The 19,854-nt window shown below is 35.2% G+C and overlaps 1 protein-coding gene across 1 annotated transcript in view; it reads left to right on the top strand.

The window, feature by feature from the left end:
• The first annotated feature begins 15,279 nt into the window (after positions 1–15,279).
• The window catches only part of LOC143257948 (serine/threonine-protein kinase meng-po-like), a 28,298-nt gene continuing 23,723 nt past the window's right edge, over positions 15,280–19,854 (top strand). The window contains exon 1 of the mRNA XM_076517016.1: positions 15,280–15,469. The gene's annotated coding sequence lies outside the window, so the exon portion shown is untranslated. The remainder of the gene's footprint in view (positions 15,470–19,854) is intronic.

Genomic DNA, 19,854 nt, shown 5'->3' with positions numbered 1-19,854 from the left:
ATTGGTACTAGAGGACGCTGCTTTCTTAAGGTATTAGTGACATCATGACTCGATAGCCTAGGGCCTGTTACTATAGGCGGACGGTGTTATCAAAGTTCTATAGAAAGATGGACTTTATAGGCGTATTATGTGTGATTTACAAAGGTTGTTGATGTTACTATAGGCATATAGTAGTATTATAGTCCCATTGGGTTGCATACAGGTTTCAACTTACGTTCATAATTTTCATTTATATATTTGATTGAATGGCATATGTTTTACAAAAGCTTAAAGTACATCTATGAAAGGATTATGTCATTTTATACGGTCTTGCTAATGTTCTACAGGCAGATGGCCTTACAAGACATATCGCATATGTTTCTATATGCAGACAGTGTCGCAATATTTCCAGGATTGTATACAGATTTTAACGAGTCCATTACTGTGAAAGAGTGACCCATAGTTCAATACTAGAGGCTCTATTACTATTGGCGGACGGTGTTATCAAGATTATAAAGGCAGATGTGTATTGAATCCTAGCAAGAAAATCTACCTAGTAACATCATCCGCCTATAGAAATTTGATAACACCGTACGCCAATGGTAATAGAACCTCCATTATTGAACTATGAGTTAACTTTTACAGTAATAGTGCTGCGATCTGGTGCCACTTTGTGATACTACAACTCTTAGAAACACACTCTCTGTTGAACAACACTCCAATAATGATGTTGCGTCTAGGAATGAGCTTTCTGGCAGTAGACAGCTACCACTGTCAAGCCATGGCGGCATGAAAACATCCAGTCGCACTTTGCGGATCTGTGACGTCATTACTCCGCGACATTGTGATTAACCATCAGTTAGATTTTACCTTAATGTTACCCACGCGTTTCAAAAGTAATTTGGTGTCAATTTTCTATGAATATATGTTTATTGTATGTTTTTAAGGCTGACATTCAAAGCCTTAACTTGAAAAAATTAAAGCAACTTAGGAAATTCACCATGAAATTGTGAATCGGTCACATAAAATAAATGTCTCACTTACAAATACACAAATAAGTTTAAATTGCTTTTCCTTGAATAAATATTTCTCTATGCGGCCACTTTCCAGTTGCTCAGCGGTAAGTTTGGGAGCTTATGACGCTAAAAATTGGGGCTCGATACACGCGTTGTGTACAGCACCGACAGCCCATTGTGGAGCTTTGTGCTTAACAAAAGATAAATAAAACAGTAGTATCATTTATTGTCATACCCCGTGGTTTAGCGGTAAGTATAAGCATTTATTACATGACAAAAAAAGACGTGGTTAAGATACTCACATAAAACATGCTCGCCCTTTGAGCCGTGGGGACATTATAATGTGATGGTCAATCTAACTATTCGTTGGTAAAAGTGTAGCAAGAGTTGGCGGTGGGTGGTGATGACTAGTTGTCTTCCCTCTAGTCTTACACTGCGTCTAGCGTAGACAGTCCTCGTGTAGCTTCGCGTGAAATTAAAACAAACAAACAAACAAATACAAGACATAAAAATACTTTTATTGAGCATAGATAGACCACTGTGTAGATTTTGTACTTATTGAGAAAAAAATCCACAAACATTTACCATAATTTAATGTACTAAAATCCACAAACATTTACCATAATTTAATATCCTAAAATCCACAAACATTTACCATAATTTAATATCCTCTTTTGTCTGAAAAATAGCTATAGTCTTTACACAAACAAGTGAAAAATTGAAAAAATCTTATATTAATTAATATCTAGAACAATCCGTCATGAAAGATTGACTTCGTTATATGAGATATTCTTCTTTACTGTGTGCTTTATTAAAATTTTATTAAAATACTTATCTAGTTAACTCGTCACGTCAGGGAATGGTTTTTAACTGCTTTTATCAATTTACGGGAGCAACTCTTCTGTCAATAAATGTTATGTTTTTAAACAACTGTATTCGCGATGGATTGGAAGACTTAGTTCAAACAATAGCACTTAAATCATTACTGATCTTATTGTTGAATTCGATGTAAACATTTATGAGGAACCTTTATTTTGTTCTAACAAATTTATTACTTACTTGTATGAACAACTGTTCTAATCTTTAATTCACTATAGTTTTATATTAAGTAGATACTATACTATCTTCTTTTCTTTGATTAATTTCTGTATAACATCAGTTCTCTAAGGACATCAAACTGTTGTTGATGTTTTCTTCGTTCAAAGTTCCATAAGAACTACTTACACTTTGTCCATCGTGAGGAATCGAACCTTAAACTTTAGCGTTGTAACTCAATGAACTTGCTGTTTACACATTAGTATAGTAGAAAAAACTATCATTGGTAGTTTAGTAGAAATGACTATTTTTTACAGCCCAGTAGAAAGGACTGTCATTTGCTGCATAGTAGAAAAGATTATCTTTTACAGCACAGTAGAAAGGACTATCTTTTACAGCATAGGAAAATATTGTACTTAACAGCTCTGTTAGATAGTTGATGAATGTTAAGCCTGAAAGCTTCGTTGGACGGCCTGTGAATATTATTTATAAAAGTTATTTTCTGATGGTTGATAAATGCTAAGCTAAAAGTTCCGCTGGATGGTTAATGGATCTTATACCTGAATGAACATTCAGGATGGTTAATGTATGTTATGCCTGAAAGTTCTGTTGGATGGTTGAAGAATGTTATGCTTCAAAGTCTCATTGACTTGGGTATTACGAACTCAATCTGTTTTTTCTCTCTCACAACTACTTTAATTTGTGCTAGCTACTACGATTCCGATCTTTCTATTTCAATGACTGACGAAATAATAGTAATAAGTTATTTAAAAAATATATTCAGAATGTTAACTAGAAATTGTGGAGTTAGAATGTTTGGTGTATTGGTTAGGGTTTGGTTTTTGAGGGTAGAAGGTTTCGTGGATTGATTCTATAAAATGAAGATGTTTCAAAATTGTTTACACAAATTACAATTTTTTATTATTTTATTAAATGTGATTACATCAGCTCTGTAATACAATCAACACCTGTTGCTCAATTAATACACAAAATTAATGTTAAATACAAAATAATTACTAATTTTTTTATGAAAAATATCAATATACCCAACCCTCAGAAATTTGCGGTTTTATTTTTTCGTTATAGGTATTAACAGCTTGAACATTACTTCTATAAATGAAAAGATGCATTTGAAGTTGAAAGTTCGGAACAGGATTTTTTACAAAATGTTATGTCTTAGTACGAGATGAAGATTTAGTCGAAATTTTAAAACTATTTTAAGTATATAGCAATTTATCAAAACTACATATAAAATTGTCTTTGATAATGGCACTTTTACGAACCTTAATAAAATGCTTTAATGAAATATTTTAATTAAAAATTAGTCTTCTATGTTAATATTCTTTTAAGTTTAATTGTCAATCAACAGATGACGCTACTAAATATTAATGTCTTCTAAATGTTCTTTGCTTATGTTTCTCAGTGACCATTTTACAAAAGTCGGTTGTTTGTTTATTATACAACAAAGCCACATTAGTCTATCTTCTGTAACCATTGAAGGGATTCAAAAACGGGTATTAATGCTGTAAATTTAAAAAAAATATCCCTATACCATTGAGGTAAAAGAAATCATAACATAATGTTCAGGGACAACAAGGGACCTGTTGATCAATCTTGGCTGTCAAATCTTCTAAGACAAAGTATAACTATTAAACAAATGATTTCAATAAAAAGTCAGCTCTTATCATTTATATTTTTACCAAGTTTTCTTTTAATCAATCTCTAATGTACTGCCTCCACAACATCCGAAGCCAACCCATTTCACAGCTCAACCATCCTTTTTGAAGACTGCTTATAGCTTGACTAAATCTCTATTTGTGTTCTCTAGTTCTATAATTCTCTCTATGAAAAATGTTGATGCATCAACATTATCTATTCCTTTTACCATCTTAAACTCTTCAATCATATTCCTTTTAACTCTTGTTTTTTCAAGAAAAAAAGTTTCAAAGTTCTTAATCTCTCTTTACACCCAGGTACCATTTTGACATTTTAACCTCTTTAGACTTATATTTCTGTAGATATAGCCTAAATCCTATTTGTCCTACGTCAATCATGAGCACACTGCTTGGATAGCTTAAAAGACTGATCAACCATTACACCAAAAGCCTTCTCCTTCATGACACTCTTAAGGTTATTTTCATTCAAATTATACATATAATTCAAATTATGATAGCCCACACGCATTATCTTGCATTAAACCCCATCTGCCATTTCTTTGCCAAACTCAATAAATGATCTAAATCATTTGTAATGCAACAGCATTCTCTTTTCACCCAGCAACACCCATGTCATCTGCAAAGCTAGGTAATTTATTTACCACTCCCTCATGTCTGTCATTAATATAAATCAACAAACAGACTGAGCTCTGAGGTACACCATTTGCATGGCCCGGCATGGCCAAGTAGTTGAGGTACTCGACTCGTAATCTGAGGGTTGCGGGTTTGAATCTCCGTCCCACCTACGTGCTCGCCATTTCAGCCGTTGGGGCGTTATAATGTAACGGTAAATCCTACTATTCGTTGGTAAAAGTGTAGCTCAAGAGTTGACGGTGGGTGGTCATGACTAGCTGCCTTTCCTCTAGTCTTACATTGCAAAATTAGGAACAGCTAGCGCAAATACCTCTCGTGTAGCTTTGCGCGAAATTGAAAAACGAACAAACAAACACTAGAGATGAGTTTTTACAAACCTTTTATGTGGCACCTTCACAAGTGTTTTCTGAAAATGTAGATACACCAAATTCACCCCTTTATCATCGTCTACATATGAAGTAATATTTTCAAAGCATGTCAAAAAATTTGTAAAGCAATATTTCCCTCAGTGAAACCATGTTGACTATCGAATAAAATTTTAAATTTTATTGCACTGCTTTACAAAGTATCTTTCATCAGACTTTTTAAAACCTTTCCCAAAACTGATAATTACTGGGACAACTTCTGTTACCTCACTTGAAGGTAGGAGTGACATTAGCTAATTTCCAATCTGTTGGTACTTGTTCACTACTCAAGGACTTACAAAAATTGTAGTAAGTGGCTCATATATCCAATCCTTGACCTTCTTTAACTGGCCACTACTGTATATCTCGTTTATCTAACTGGATATCCTGTATTTTACGACTGTCTAACTGTATCTCACGACTATCTAGTTCTCATCGATACATTATTTCCATATCACAAACAAACACACTACTTTGGTTATTTTTGTAATTTATCATTGTCCATTTGGGAAAAACAATAATCGAGTCAAGGAAATCAGAAACGTCTGTCAGCTCGACAGAAAAGCTCTTCATAGTAATAGAATATATAAAGTGAGTTATAAAAAAATATTATAAATATTTCACAGAATATTACTGTAAATCTTCAGCGTTTGTGATTTAAATTATACCAATAAATTGAGCCTTACATATTATTTAATTCAAATAATTATTTATTATATATATGTACATATATATAAGTGTATACGTATTTTCTTATGGCAAAGCCACATCAGTTTATTTGCTGTGTTTACCGTGTGAAATTGAACCTCTGATTTAAACATTGTCACTTTGGAGACTTACAGCTGTCCCACCAGAGAACATATGTATACAAATATTCGTTGTCAGTGAGCCCCCATTGGCTCAGCGGTATGTCTGCGGACTTACAACGTTAAAAACCAGATTTCGATACCCGTGGTGGGTGGAGCACAGATAGCCCATTGTGGAGTTTTGTGCTTAATTCAAAACAACAATCTTTGTCAGTGAACGCGTGTTAATAAATGATAACTATATTACGTAAAATGCGATACACATTTTTACACCTCATTGTATTATCCGTCTTTATGTAACAAGTAGAAATGTTATGTTTCTGCGTTACTCTGTGGACTATTTCAGTTACACAATACAAAACTGCACTCTTCACATAACAGGGTTTGGTTTTGAATTTGGCTCAATGCTACACGAGCGCTATCTGCGCTCACACGTAAGGACTTAACTCTCCAACCTGAAGTTTATTTTCTTTTTTTTTTAATTTTGTAACACCTTTTGCAAAGTTTGTATTATAAAATCTTATTTCATCTTGTAATACAATGTAATTATACACTTCGACTTTTGTGTAATGGTATCATAGAGTTCGGTTTGATGTCACCTTTACATATAAATGATTACTTCTTTTGTACCCTTTCGTTTCAATTTTTATAAACTATTATTGTAATAATATAACGTATTATTTTACTTTGCAGAACAATCTGATTTTAATATTCTCTAATGGTTTGTTTGTATAAGTCTAAGCATCTTTATATTTTTTCACTTCTCGCTATAGCATGTTATAATTCTACACTATAATATTATATGCTGCCTTGTAGTTTTGTTATTCCATATTTCATTACTTTGAATGAGAGTATTCATCTTCATATCTTTGTCTCTTACTCCTTGCTATAGAGTAGAACTTCATATTTTAGTTTTCTGTTTCTTCCCATAATATTACGTGATGTAGTTTTACACTGCTGTGTTGCATTTCTTGTTGCTTCAGGGTGTTGGTTTACGTTATTTTATCTTTTCCTGGAGGATATTTTACTTTCGCCTATGATTTTTTGATAACAAAAAGGTTTTCAAACTCCGATATCAAACATCATGTAACACAAAACATTACACTTTGGTCAGTTTATAATTTTTCTCTGCATTCTAATTAACTGACCACATAACATCTTGCAAAAAGAGCATGAACCCCGCGCGGCATTAACTGTCCAAGGTGCGGAAGGATATCTTGTTTGACACTAGCTTACTTATTAAAGACTGCGGTCTGTAGTTCAGAAATGTTGGTAGAATGTTACGGTCGTGCATGAATGAAGCATTAATGCTTCTCCTCAATGCATTAAATTGAATAAAACTAATCTGGTGAATGTAATAGTCATGAAATATGCCTGATTCAATTTCGGACAATATGAATGTGTAGGATTATTGCGTTATTCTCTTGAAAGTGTCCTTATTCGTCTCATTATAAATAAAGCACTGGATGGTTAGGTGAACTACGTTGGTGAAATGTTCACTTTCCTTAAACGTGAGGCCCGGCATGGCCAAGCGTGTTAAGGCGTGCGACTCGTAATCTGAGGGTCGCGGGTTCGTATCCCCGTCGCGCCAAACATGCTCGCCCTCCCAGCTGTGGGGGCGTTATAATGTGACGATCAATCCCACTATTCGTTGGTAAAAGAGTAATTCAAGAGTTGGAGGTGGGTGGTAATGACTAGCTGCCTTCCCTCCAGTCACACACTACTAAATTAGGGACGGCTAGCACAGATAGCCCTCGAGTAGCTTTGTGCGAAAATTCAGAACAAACAAACAAACCTTAAAGGTAAATTTTCAACAAATTTAATAGTTGCCTTAGAAACTGTACTTTGGTTAGGTATAATTCCTGTGTGGTTGCCATATTTTTAAACACTTTAGTTTTAGAGTAAAAAAATGAAACCAAATATGGGAGTCCTCGAACTCAAGTTCCTCTTGGTCATTCGGCTGTTTCCGTGACGTTTTACAACTAGGACGACCATTGTGTTCCTTTCAGTGCTGGTGTTTTATGTAAATCTATCGGTGCTTTTTTCAGATTACATACTTTGTGAGACTATTTTTCTCTTGATATTGCTACTTTATGTTTGTTTTATGATAACATGGTTGACAGCGTTGCTTATGTCTGTAAAAACGGTTCGGTATCGGGCAAAAGCTTCTTTTCGTTTCCGTGCAAGGAGAAGAAACCGGCAAGGTGGCGACAATGGGTGCGGATGGTCAATAGGAAGAACTGGACTCCTTCACACCATGCAAAACTTTGTCAAGATCACTTTGAACGCTCATGTTTTGTGTCGGATCCCACTGTTTCGGATTCTGTGGGTTTCAAATCAGGCAGGTTGAGACTGAACAAACCATCGGCAGTAGACAGGATCGTCCCCATCATCTTTCCTCATGTAGAGCTGAGGACTGATCTCAGCCTGCAGCGTACAGGTTCCACTCCTCTGAAGCCATCACGAAAAGAACAAACTTAAAGGTATGTGTGCACTATAAAGCGATAAACAATAACTAGTATAATATAATAATTTAAAAAGTACAAATTTTTGAAGAATGTAACCAGACATATACATTTCACATTCATGAGCGTTTTTTGCATTTGTGGCACCTGAAAGTCAGTGAAACCTTGACTTCCTAGTCTAGACAGTAGACAAATCTATCCCAAATAGAGTATATTCCAAGTTTAAAAGCTGATAGATCATTCTGTAGATGTTTTTGTATCATTTTTAAATATGGAAAAGTTTGATGAATTCAATTTTTCAAATTTAAAATTTCAAGATAAATTAGCTATTCAGACTGCTACATCTAGTTTAATTTTTTAAACAGAATTATGACGTAAAATTGAAATTCATTTTGTTGCGAGTCAATACCGTAAATACCCGGTACAATGATTGTGGAAGGGCCGAGTATTAGTTACCATAGTCGGCAAAGTATAAACAAATAAAACCCAGTCTGTGATACGAATAATTTATAAACACCAGACAGGTTTCGAGATGCTTAAAATTGCAGGTGAAATAATACAGACCATATTTGTTGTCATGACTTAGGCTTACCATTCTTTCACTGGAGGTATGACAGACTCGCAACCGGCCTGCGCGCTATTAGTATCACTCACAGTTCCGCTACTCTCGCTCGTGGAACTGTCCTCATCACTAGAACTTTTCAGATCTGTGTTAAAAGTAACTGTTCTAGGTTCGTTCAGAGTAGGTTCGAATTGATATGGCGCTACTCGACATTGTTCAGAACACAAAGTCAAAACAGACTCCGCCTCTGTTTCTCTGTATGCACTGGCCATGTTTATTTACATTCAACGCGCTGGCGTTGGCAGTTTGTTTGGCAACTATTACGTCACAGTAATTTCCTAGCGGCAAACGTAAAAACTAAAACGTTCGGATTGCCGCTCGAAAAGGGCTCTTTCTGCACCAAGTTCTATGTTTCATTTATTAGCACATATTTTTTTTTAAAAAAATGTGAATCTGCAAAATTAATCAGTGTGAGTAGTTCTTTTGACTGCAAAATTTACTTTTTTTCTGTAAAATTCACCTTTAAAGAAATCTAATCCTTCAGCCATATAATTCTAAGCACCATTACATCACCTCCAGTAGCTTACATCACTGGAACAGCATAAGTCTGGGTAACTGTTTCAAGTGATTTCTCACACTTTTTACTCTACCATTAATGTAGAAGGAAATACGACTTTATCACATTATAAATTTTCAGTCATTTTGGACATATATAAAACAATATTTTGAAATTTGCATTTGAAGTAAGAGGTTTTTAGCCTAAGTGTTTGTTATTCTAATTTTTATGACAATTTTTCTAGTATCTTTAAACGTCACAATGATTGAGAGGCAAATCCTGATTATTCTTAAAATAAATAGTTGGAATCTACTTTTATGTTTATTGCAATTTAAATCCCTGATCAATGATATTTTCCTTTGATCTCCACCAGTGTATGTTGTCATACTGTCATCTGTCGATGTATTCTGCTTAGATTGTTACTGATGAAAGACTATGTGCAATCTTTGATAAAACCACTCCTGCTAGAGAAGCATCAATAACACTGAGGAACACTTTTTCAGTAACTTTGAGTTGCATTGGATATTTTAACTGATTCTGAAGGAGTTTTAGGCGCTGATTTCAAATCTGAAATTAGTTTTTCTCTACAAGCTCTAGTTTGTATGCAATTTGAGGTTAATGAAATTGTACAAATGTGAACTTGCGTAAACCATGTATGAGCATTTTCACGTCCATATATATAGATAGCTTCTAATAATTTGATCATTCTTCTTTTGTTTCAGATCAAACATGGCTTCCAAAAATAGATATCATTGCAGAAACAAGCCTGATGCCTTCTGCTACATATGTGGATGCTACACACTCAATCGTCAGAGACGTAACATATCCTCGTTCGTCAAGCGTGCCTACAAGGCATATTTTGAAGTTCATCTTGGTGATCAAGACAAGCAATGGGCTCCTCATGTTGTGTGCCACAATTGTGAGGAAATGCTTCGAGACTGGACCAAAGGAAAACGCAATGGTCTGCCTTTTGGTGTTCCAATGATTTGGCGCGAACCCACCAACCATGTAACTGACTGTTATTTCTGCATGGTAAACACAACGGGTGTTGGGAAGAAAAACCGACATAAGATTACGTATCCGAACATTCCCTCAACAAATTGATAAGCTATTCCTATAATTTCCTATAATAACGAAAAATTAAAAAATAAATAAAAATGTCAAATTGCATAAAATCTGTAGCTTGCAGACAAAAACCGACTTCAGATTTGAAATCAACACATTCAAATTGACTATAGAAAGGTCTTTTTTTAAATGCAACAAAATGAGTGTTCCCCAGTGTAATCACATCATTTTAAAAATCGGAGAGACTCTTGCTCTTACTTATTGTTTACTAGAATAATTACGATATTATTATATCTTCACATTTATAAATCTTAAGTAGTCCTTTCACAAAGTCAGTAACTTCTTTTGCAAATAAAAATCAAAGTGTTATATAAACATGGATATTATGAGCCTTAATATAGTAGCTTATCAGTGAACCCCTACATTTCTTGGTTTGGTTTGTTTTGAATTTCGCGCAAAGTTACTCGAGGGCTAACTGCGCTAGCCCTCCCTAATTTAGCAATGTAAGACTAGAGGGAAGGTAGCTAGTCATCAACACACACCGTCAACTCTTGGGCTAGTTTTTTATCAACGAATAGCGGGATTGACCGTGACCTTATAACGCCCCCACGGCTGAAAAGACGAGCATGTTTGGTGCAACCGGGATTCAAACCTGCGACCCTCAGATTTCGAGTCGAATGCCTTAACCATCTGGCCATGCCGGGTGCCCTACATTTCTTTTATAACACTACGAGGTCTGTTCAAAAAATACGCGGATTGACGTCATAAAACAAAATGTACTTTATTTAGAAGTTACAGGTCTGGGCCCCCTTTAAAGTACTCTCCTCCCCAACGCACACACTTATCCCAACGGTGTTTCCACTTGTTGAAACAGTCCTGGCACGCTTCTTTTGTAATGTCCTCCAGCTCCTTCGTCGCATTTGCCTTAATCTAGGGAATCGTCTCAAATCTTCTTCCTTTCAAGGGTCTTTTGTGTTTGGGGAACAAGAAAAAATCGCAAGGAGCAAGGTCAGGTGAGTAGGGGGGTGGGAAAGAACAGTGATCGAGTGTTTGGCCAAAAACTCACGAGTCCTGAGGGCTGAATTTCGCAGCAACGCGGTGCATCTTTAATTTTTCGGTCAAAATCTCGTAACAAGATCCAACTGATATCCCACATTCTTCAGCAAGCTCCCTGACAGTCAGACGTCGATTTGCCCGCACCAGGGTGTTGATTTTGTCGACGTGTGGGTCGTCAGTTGACGTGGAAGGACGTCCAGGACGCTCATCATCTTCAATGGACTGTCGACCATCCTTAAAACGTTCATGCCACTTGAAACATGCCGTACGATTCGTAGCAACATCACCGTAAGCCGTGTTAAGCATAGCAAAAGTTTAACACAAAATTTCACAGCAAGCCGTTGCTCCTTCAGTTCATTCATTCTGAAATCCGCCAAACGAAAAAATCGCACTTCACTTAAAACCGCGTAGCTAATACACAAATGAAGATATCTGCAATCGGGAAATGGCGTCGTAATCAGCTGATCTGTGCGAACCTAGCGACACCAAGCGGATTCCTTTGGAACCAACTGGAGCCGCGCAATTCAAACAGTCCGCGTATTTTTTGAACGCGGATACGAAGGATACGAAGGATAAGATTAAAATAAAGCATTATAAATACAAGAAGCTTAAGTTGGCTGCTATAATAGTAGGTTTAGATAATTATACAAATAAAGAGAGTTGGTCAAGCGGAAAGTTGGGAAGTCGAAAATCTACATGAACACGTTAATTTGAAACATAATAATTAATAGCGAGGATTTCTTTAAATACATTATCGTAAGCAAAATCCTAGGATGGGAATAGATCCTTTGAAGGATAGTAACGAAAACTCATATCTGATAATTGTGAGATAGATGTGCTATTAAATTTTGCCTTTTATTCAATTTTTAATAGTAAAGGTTTGAGAAATATTCTTTATTCTGTACAGTAGATAGAATGGAAACATGGTCATATTAATTTTGACATTGTTAAGAAAAAATTAAGACGTTTAAGAATGATAAATCTTCCAAGCCAAATAATATTTTCTCAAGGGCTTTAAAGGAGGCTTAATATTGGTTATACCTGTCAGTGCTACTATATCTAATAACTCAATAACTAGAGGGCAGGTTCCGTTAATTAATAATTAACTAATGTTCACCCTTATTTTCACATTAACTGATAAAAAGTGTCGCAATAATTGTAGGTCTGTTAGACTTATATCATTGAGTGGATAAGTTTTTAAGATCTTATAAACGATGATTTCCAAAGTAGTGTTATAAAGTTTTAAAGTTCTTTTTACTTTGAATAATCAACATGGTTTCACTTGAAGAAAATCCTTATCTTATTAATCATTTGGCATTCTTTTGAAGAAATTACTGCTAGTGTAGATGAGGGTATGGACATAAATTTGGTGTATTGGGATTTTCAGAAAGTATTTGGTGAAGTGTTACGTAAAAGGCTTTTTAAAAGAATTATCATTGTATCTATGTGGAATTGGCTGGCTCATTAAATAGAAAAGTGACTGGATAAAAAAAAACACAAAGGGTTGTTATAAATGGAATTCAGCCGAAGTGGATTATTTCCACAAGTGGGATATCTCATGGCTCAATGTCGGGACATTTGCTTTTTTTAAAATTCGTATTAATGACATAGATGAAGAAATGATTAATAGTTTACTTAAATTTGCTGACCATATTAAGGTCTTGGTTCTTGGTACACTGGCTCTGAGGATGAAAATTCTGCATTACAAAACAATATGGATTATTTGATGAAGTGAGAAAAGAAACGGCAGATTGCACATGTTAATTCATATTAAATATAATGATTTCAAGTATAAGTACAACTTTGATGGGAATAACCTTAATAGTGTCATAGAAGGAAATAATCTTGGTGTTCTGGTTGATCTATTTCTTCAGCCATCCAAGCAGTGTGCCTTTGCTTGCGGAAAGATAAATATGATTTTACGCCATATCTGTAGAACTATGAAATACAACTCTAAAAACGTATAGATCATCGGTTAGACCAAATATGGAATATTCAGCCTTAGGTTCCTTCCCTTAAATTAAGTTGTTAAAAAGATTTGATAGGAGGGTTTCTAAGATGATATCGGAGGGAGAGGATGCCATATGAGGAGAGGTTAAGATCTGCTTTCGAACCAAGAAGAATTAAATTGAGGTATTTATGATTATAAAGAAATTAACAGTGTTAATGGATAATTGTTTTTCGTTCATAGTGGTAAGAATAGAGGAGACAACTATAAATATTGATATGGTAGGCGTTATCTTCCACCAAGAAACACAATGTTTTTAACTGGGTGATTGGCATTTGGAACGAACTCCTTTCAGTTGTAATGAATGCAGTTAATTTAAGACAGTTTTAGAGATTGCTTGATAAATGCTTGACTGATAAGGGCTTGCTTTGAGTGGTGTACTTTCATTTTAAAGATTAGTACAGCAGAAAAGACAGCCTAAATGGACCAATAGGTCTCTTATTGTCATTAAGTTATATATATATGCACTTTCATGCTTTAGTTTTTCTATAAAATAACACAAATTTGCACTCCTATGATTCACCTCTCTCTGTAACATATTTTAACTTTACCTTTGTGATAATCCTTTTGCTATAACAAGGTTAGTTTTAGTTTCATATTGCTTATCTTTTGATGAGGTAGGGTGCGCCTCTGAGCACCCGGTTTTCTTCGATGCGTGACGCAACTTTAAACTTCCCACGTTTCAAAATTTCCTCCATTATGTAAAAGTTTTGCACTCGGTTCCTTTCTACAAAATTAGGTTGTTTTGCATTCTTGGGTTTATCTTTTCCCCATATAAATACTACTGATACCTGTTTAAAATTACGAAAAAAAGATCCTGACTTTAACTTTTGTTCAAGATCTTGACTTATACGTGAATAAGCATGAGACTTTTTTCTAAGTATACACCGCGTGCATAGTCCAGCAGAGATTGAGTATGTCGTATGAAGACGATTTTGGAGCTTCATCTAGGTTGATAAATTTCATGTATCATGTCCAGTTATCCTTTCTGACGATCACGCATCTTTACAGTAGCCCAACAGCATAGTTTCCATTTTAAAAATCTCCATCTAAGGCTGTCATGTCCGTCGTGGATTCTCATCTGTTACAAGATGCTGTAATTTGTTTACCATGACTGAGGAAAGACTTTCTGCAGGTCTCACCCTGAATGATCCTTATCCTCCAAGTTGATCCATATCTTTTTTTTATTGTTTTCTAATGTTATTAAGTGTAAGTGATATCCTTATATGAACTTGTTTTCGTAATATAAATGTATGAATATTTTGCATTGAAAAGAGTTATTACTTACTTTTGTGTGTTTGTGTTTGTCTATAGCAAAGCCACATTGGGCTATCTGCTGAGCCCACCGAGGGGAATCGAACCCCTGATTTTAGCGTTGTAAATCCGGAGACATATCGCTGTACTAGCGGGGGGCACTTACTTTTCTAAAAGCAACTATCTTCGATGGCATCACACTATCCATAAAACGTAAAACAATATCAAAATATCGTTCCGACACATACCATTTCCTTGAGACTTTATATCGTCTGTGGTTGCACGTGACTTGTGATTTGCATATTAAAAAATAACTTTCATATACCCAACCGTATACAGCTAAACATGATTTGAAACATGTTACTGTTTAACGTTGTATTCATTAAATTCAAGGTTGATATTAAGAATAAAAAGGTTAATGTTGTTTTCTATGGATACTTTCGTTAATTACTACCTGGTTTGTTTCCACACAACTCAACTTTGTTGGTCCAAGCAACTGATTGTAGTACTAAGAGTGTAATGGCATACAATCTTCCCCTTAAAGACTTTCCTCTTTCAGATCAAAGAGAATCGATTTGTTGATTCAGAATTTTAATTTTCTGTTTTCTAACGCGTTGTATGGAATCGAAGTCGATGTTCGTTACAAGATGAATATGAAAAACGTTAGCTCGTGCACTCTGACGTCATTTAGTTGCACCAAGAGAGCGTAACGCAAGTGTCACTCCCTCCAGTTATCGTCATCATTTGGATACTTTCACCTGCAGGATGCGGACGTTGCGAAGCACGTGGCGTGTTGATGATTCACACTTCACTGTTTTATTAACCAAGTATCTCAATATTGTCTGAGTTAGGACGGTACGAGGCAGCATAATCTAGAATATCAAGCTGCGATTCGTTTATTTCGCAAACACTGATTGGCCCGAGAATTTGACATCACTGACAGAAACTAAACTGGTGAGTAATAAAACTTAGGCTGTTGTCCACAGTAATGAACTTGGTTGTTATTGACCATATTTTTACACTGAAATGCATTTGGCTAGCACAGAATACAATGCTACACAGGCACACACATAATATTCTAACAGAACGATTACAGAAACATGATCGAAAGTTTGCTACTCAACAGACATTCTATAGCGTGAAATAGTTTTTATGGTATATATCACCATTATAATGTATTCAAACACTGATAAGCTAGTAGAATCAGGGAACATTATCCTGCACATGATAGACAGATTTATCAGATGTATACGCTATGGATTAATAATAAAGTCCATTCTCAGCACCTTCCTTCTCTTCCTGGTGGCTCAGCGGCAGGTAAGTCTGAAGGCATATTGCGCTAAAAACTGGGTTTCGATGTCCGTGGTAGACACAACACAAATAGCCTATTGCATAGCTTTGTGCTTAATAAGAAACAAACAAAAACGTCCCAAGCAAATAATACGTTATAACAAGTACTCTCTCAATATTAACACAGTACTATCAAACAACAGGTAACTGAAAATCATGTGTAAATACAGATCTCTCTACATTTTCGTTTTGAAATTTATAGTTGTCTTAATAAAACACAACAGTTATTTATATATACCCAGTTCTGTAGAAATCGGCACCCCATCTGACACTTAACGAAGGATTGCCATTTTCATTATTAATAAGGTAAATACGAGAAGCATGGCAGGAACATCATACAACGCATATATATTTTGAACAGATACACTTAGTCGTCACGTGTGAGTATTTTACTTCCCATATATTTTCTTTTCTAGAACATGGCTTGCGTGTGTGTTTTTCCTATAGCAAAGCCATATCGGGTTATTTACTGTGTTTATCGAGGAGAATCGAGCCCCTGATTTTAGTGTTGTAAATCCGAAGATTTACTGCTGTCTCAGCGGAGAACAACATGGCTTGCATGTATATGTAAAGAAAATAACGAGTTTTATGCTTACCATTGGCAAACTCTCTGGTATATCTATTGTTTTTTTCATATATTTGATAGTGTTGTGAGCCTTCCACAGGCCCCTTACATAGCTTTGATAATTTTTTTATTGAGAAAACTAACTTCAAATTGTATCCCATCTCCTTCGTCTTCCCGCTTCCCTAGGTTCTATTAATAAGAGCTTAACCCTTCTCCAATTTCAAAGTGGCTTTTGAGGTTCTATAACGAGCAGATTATCCAACATTATTTGAAATGAATGGACTACATCTCATTGTCATGTGGGCTATGAAAAATAATTAACTTGTTTAAGGCCCAAAGTCATTTTTATCACATTCACATAGTGTACGGATTATGAGAACTGGATGACAGTTAGTACTTATGATGAAGTAATTATTTCTTCGATTTCTAACTGTTTTACCTCGTGCTGACGGAAAACTTGTTTGTTTTGTTTAATTTTACACTGAGCTACATGATGAAAACCTGTGATAGTTTTGAAGTGATGGACTAGTGGAAGCACAGCTAGTCGCCATTATTCACTGCCAACTCTTGGACTACTCTAAACCTAACAAATATTGGGGCGTAACTGTCGCTCTTATAATGTGCTCTCGGTTCCAAAGTGCGTGGCGTGATTTTATTTGTTTATTTTTTGCCAGGACTGAAACATGAAACTCGCAACCCAGCTTGTCCACTGCTGTAGTTGTATTTAAGGAATTCATATTTTAAATAAATTATGCAGAATTTAACAAAACGTAATTATTTATTCAGGTTTTTCAATAAAAAAAAATTAGGTATTAAATGCCGGAATCTCGCGAATTGTTGAAAACCTCCAGAATCAAAAATGTAAAAAATAAGGTTTTGAATTCCTGAATTCCTACCACTATCAAAATCTTAGGCCCGGCATGGCCAAGCGTGTTAAGGCGTGCGACTCGTAATCTGAGGGCCGCGGGTTCGCATCCCCGTCGCGCCAAACATGCTTGCCCTTCCAGCTGCGGGGGCGTTATAATGTGACGGTCAATCCCACTTTCGTTGGTTAAAGAGTAGCCCAAGAGTTGGCGGTGGGTGGTAATGACAAGCTGCCTTTCCTCTAGTCTTACACTACTAAATTAGGGACGGCTAGCACAGATAGCCCTCGAATAGCTTTGCGCGAAATTCAAAAACAAACAAACAAACAATCAAAATCTTAAAAACTGGGTTTTAATGCCGGAATCGACGCAGTGTTGAAAACTATGAAGATAAACATTTTATTTTCTGCTGTAATTTAGCCTAGGTCTGGTATTGAGCGAAAGACCACGTGCAAAGTGATTTGTAGTGACTAAAATATTCAGTTTTATACACTAAACACTTTGTTGTTTGAAAGATCCTGTTAACAGGTGGCGCACAGTTAAACGTCGCTGCTTTGATGACCGTTGTGATTAATAAACGTTTCAGACTTAAAAAAAACCAGTTTAACCATCAGTAACACAGAAATTTCCAACTAAACAGCTGGAACACTGTGGAATACATATGATCATTTTCACCATCATTATCTTTTGCAACGTTTTCTGTAAATACAGGCCCCCTACTGCCCGAATAAAAAAAAGAAAGAATTATTCAAAATTTTTGTTGCAAATGTTGGAAAAATAAATATATTTAAAGACTTATTGATGTCTAAAAGTAGAAATTTAGAAAGTAAATAAGACGTCCTTCATTTTATTCGGTAGTGCACTGATAAAAAGAAAACAGTTTTCTATTCCAAAACTCAGCTGGACTGTTATGTTATAATGACGAAAAACAAGTATAAACCAAATGTACGAAGACTGAGCTGAGCTATTTATAGACACAAGTAGAACTTAGGTATATATATGAAATTCAAGTGAATCAATAATATATGAAAAGTTATTTAAAGAACGTAGTCAATCTTATGAAACAGCTACAACATTGCTCGGTATCCAGGGAAGTAGAAATATACTCCTTTTGCTGTTCTCAACAAATACTGTTTTCATTAAGTATAATTATTTTCTTACTTCAAATATAATGTTTTCATAAAGAATGTCGAAGGTATTGAGATATTAATGTGTTTTATTACGTAGGTGTATTCAGTGGAAATAATTAAGACACATACAATTTGTTTGTTTTTTTAATTTCACGCAAAGCTACTCGAGGGCTACCTGTGCTAGCTGTCCATAATTTATCACTGTAAGACTAGAGGGAAGGCAGCTAGTAATCACCACCCACCGCCAACTTTTGGGCTACTTTTTTTACCACCAAATAATGGGATTGACCATCACATAATAACGCCCCCACGGCTGAAAGGGCGAGCATGTTTGGTGCGACCGTGATTCAAACTCGCGACCCTTGAATTAGAAATCGAACGTGCCTTAATCCACCTGGCCATGCTGGGCCATATACAGGCAGACAAGCAATAACATTTGTGGTCACGTGTTATTCTGTTCGTGAGTTATTTATAGGTGAAGGTTAATCGATTATTGCAGAAAAAATTCTAGTTCTTGAAATAAAGTTCAATTAGAAAGTAATTTTGAGGAAGCAAACGACTTTTGTTTAAATAGTTGGAAATTAAAGAGCTTTCATTTTAATATTGCTTTAAATATTTGTCGTAAGGTTAAACAAACAACCTTAAATCTGTCCTATCTACTAAAACAAGAATAACCCATAAATTATCTATATGTTGTGTTACCAATCAGGACAAGAATAATCCATAAAATATCCGTGTTACCCCTTCATAAAAGAATAACCCTTAAATTATTTATACGTTGTGTTATCCATCAGGACAAGAATAATCCATAAAATATCTATAACTTATGTTATTTATCACAAACGATTTATAAAGTATCTGTAACGTGTGTTATCAATTAGAACAGAAACTGGTTGAAGTATTTGTGTTTATGTTATCCACCAGGACAGGAAAAGTGAAATAGTTATAACGTGTGTTATTCATTAGGACCAGAACAATGCTTGAAATAACTGATAACTTATGTTGTCTCAGTCACCAGTCAATGAATGGATAGTAACCTGGTATGCTCCATTAAAAAGAGTTAATATTTCAAAACAGTTAATATAATTATCAGTAGAAAAAGAAACATACGTCACATAATAATGAAGATTTCAAATGTAAAATTATATATATATTGTTTTTTAATTGGATTAAATCACAGTTTTGATTGCTTCTTATATTTTATTAAAACGTATTATTGCCGGGCATGAACCGAGGTCATGTGTTAATGACGTTGAAATGGATTACTTTACGTGTTCTGAGGCATGAGTAGTAATTACTAAAACACCAGCTTAGGATAAGACTGGACTTAGTTAATATCATGACTAAAATCACTTGTATTACCCTTTTAATCACTTGTATTTCTCATATAATCAGTGAAATCTTAGCTACTCTTCATTAATAATAAAGCTC

Source organism: Tachypleus tridentatus, chromosome 7, assembly GCF_004210375.1.
Source record: "Tachypleus tridentatus isolate NWPU-2018 chromosome 7, ASM421037v1, whole genome shotgun sequence".
NCBI classification, from domain to species: domain Eukaryota; kingdom Metazoa; phylum Arthropoda; class Merostomata; order Xiphosura; family Limulidae; genus Tachypleus; species Tachypleus tridentatus.
This window is presented reverse-complemented; position numbering and strand designations above follow the sequence as displayed.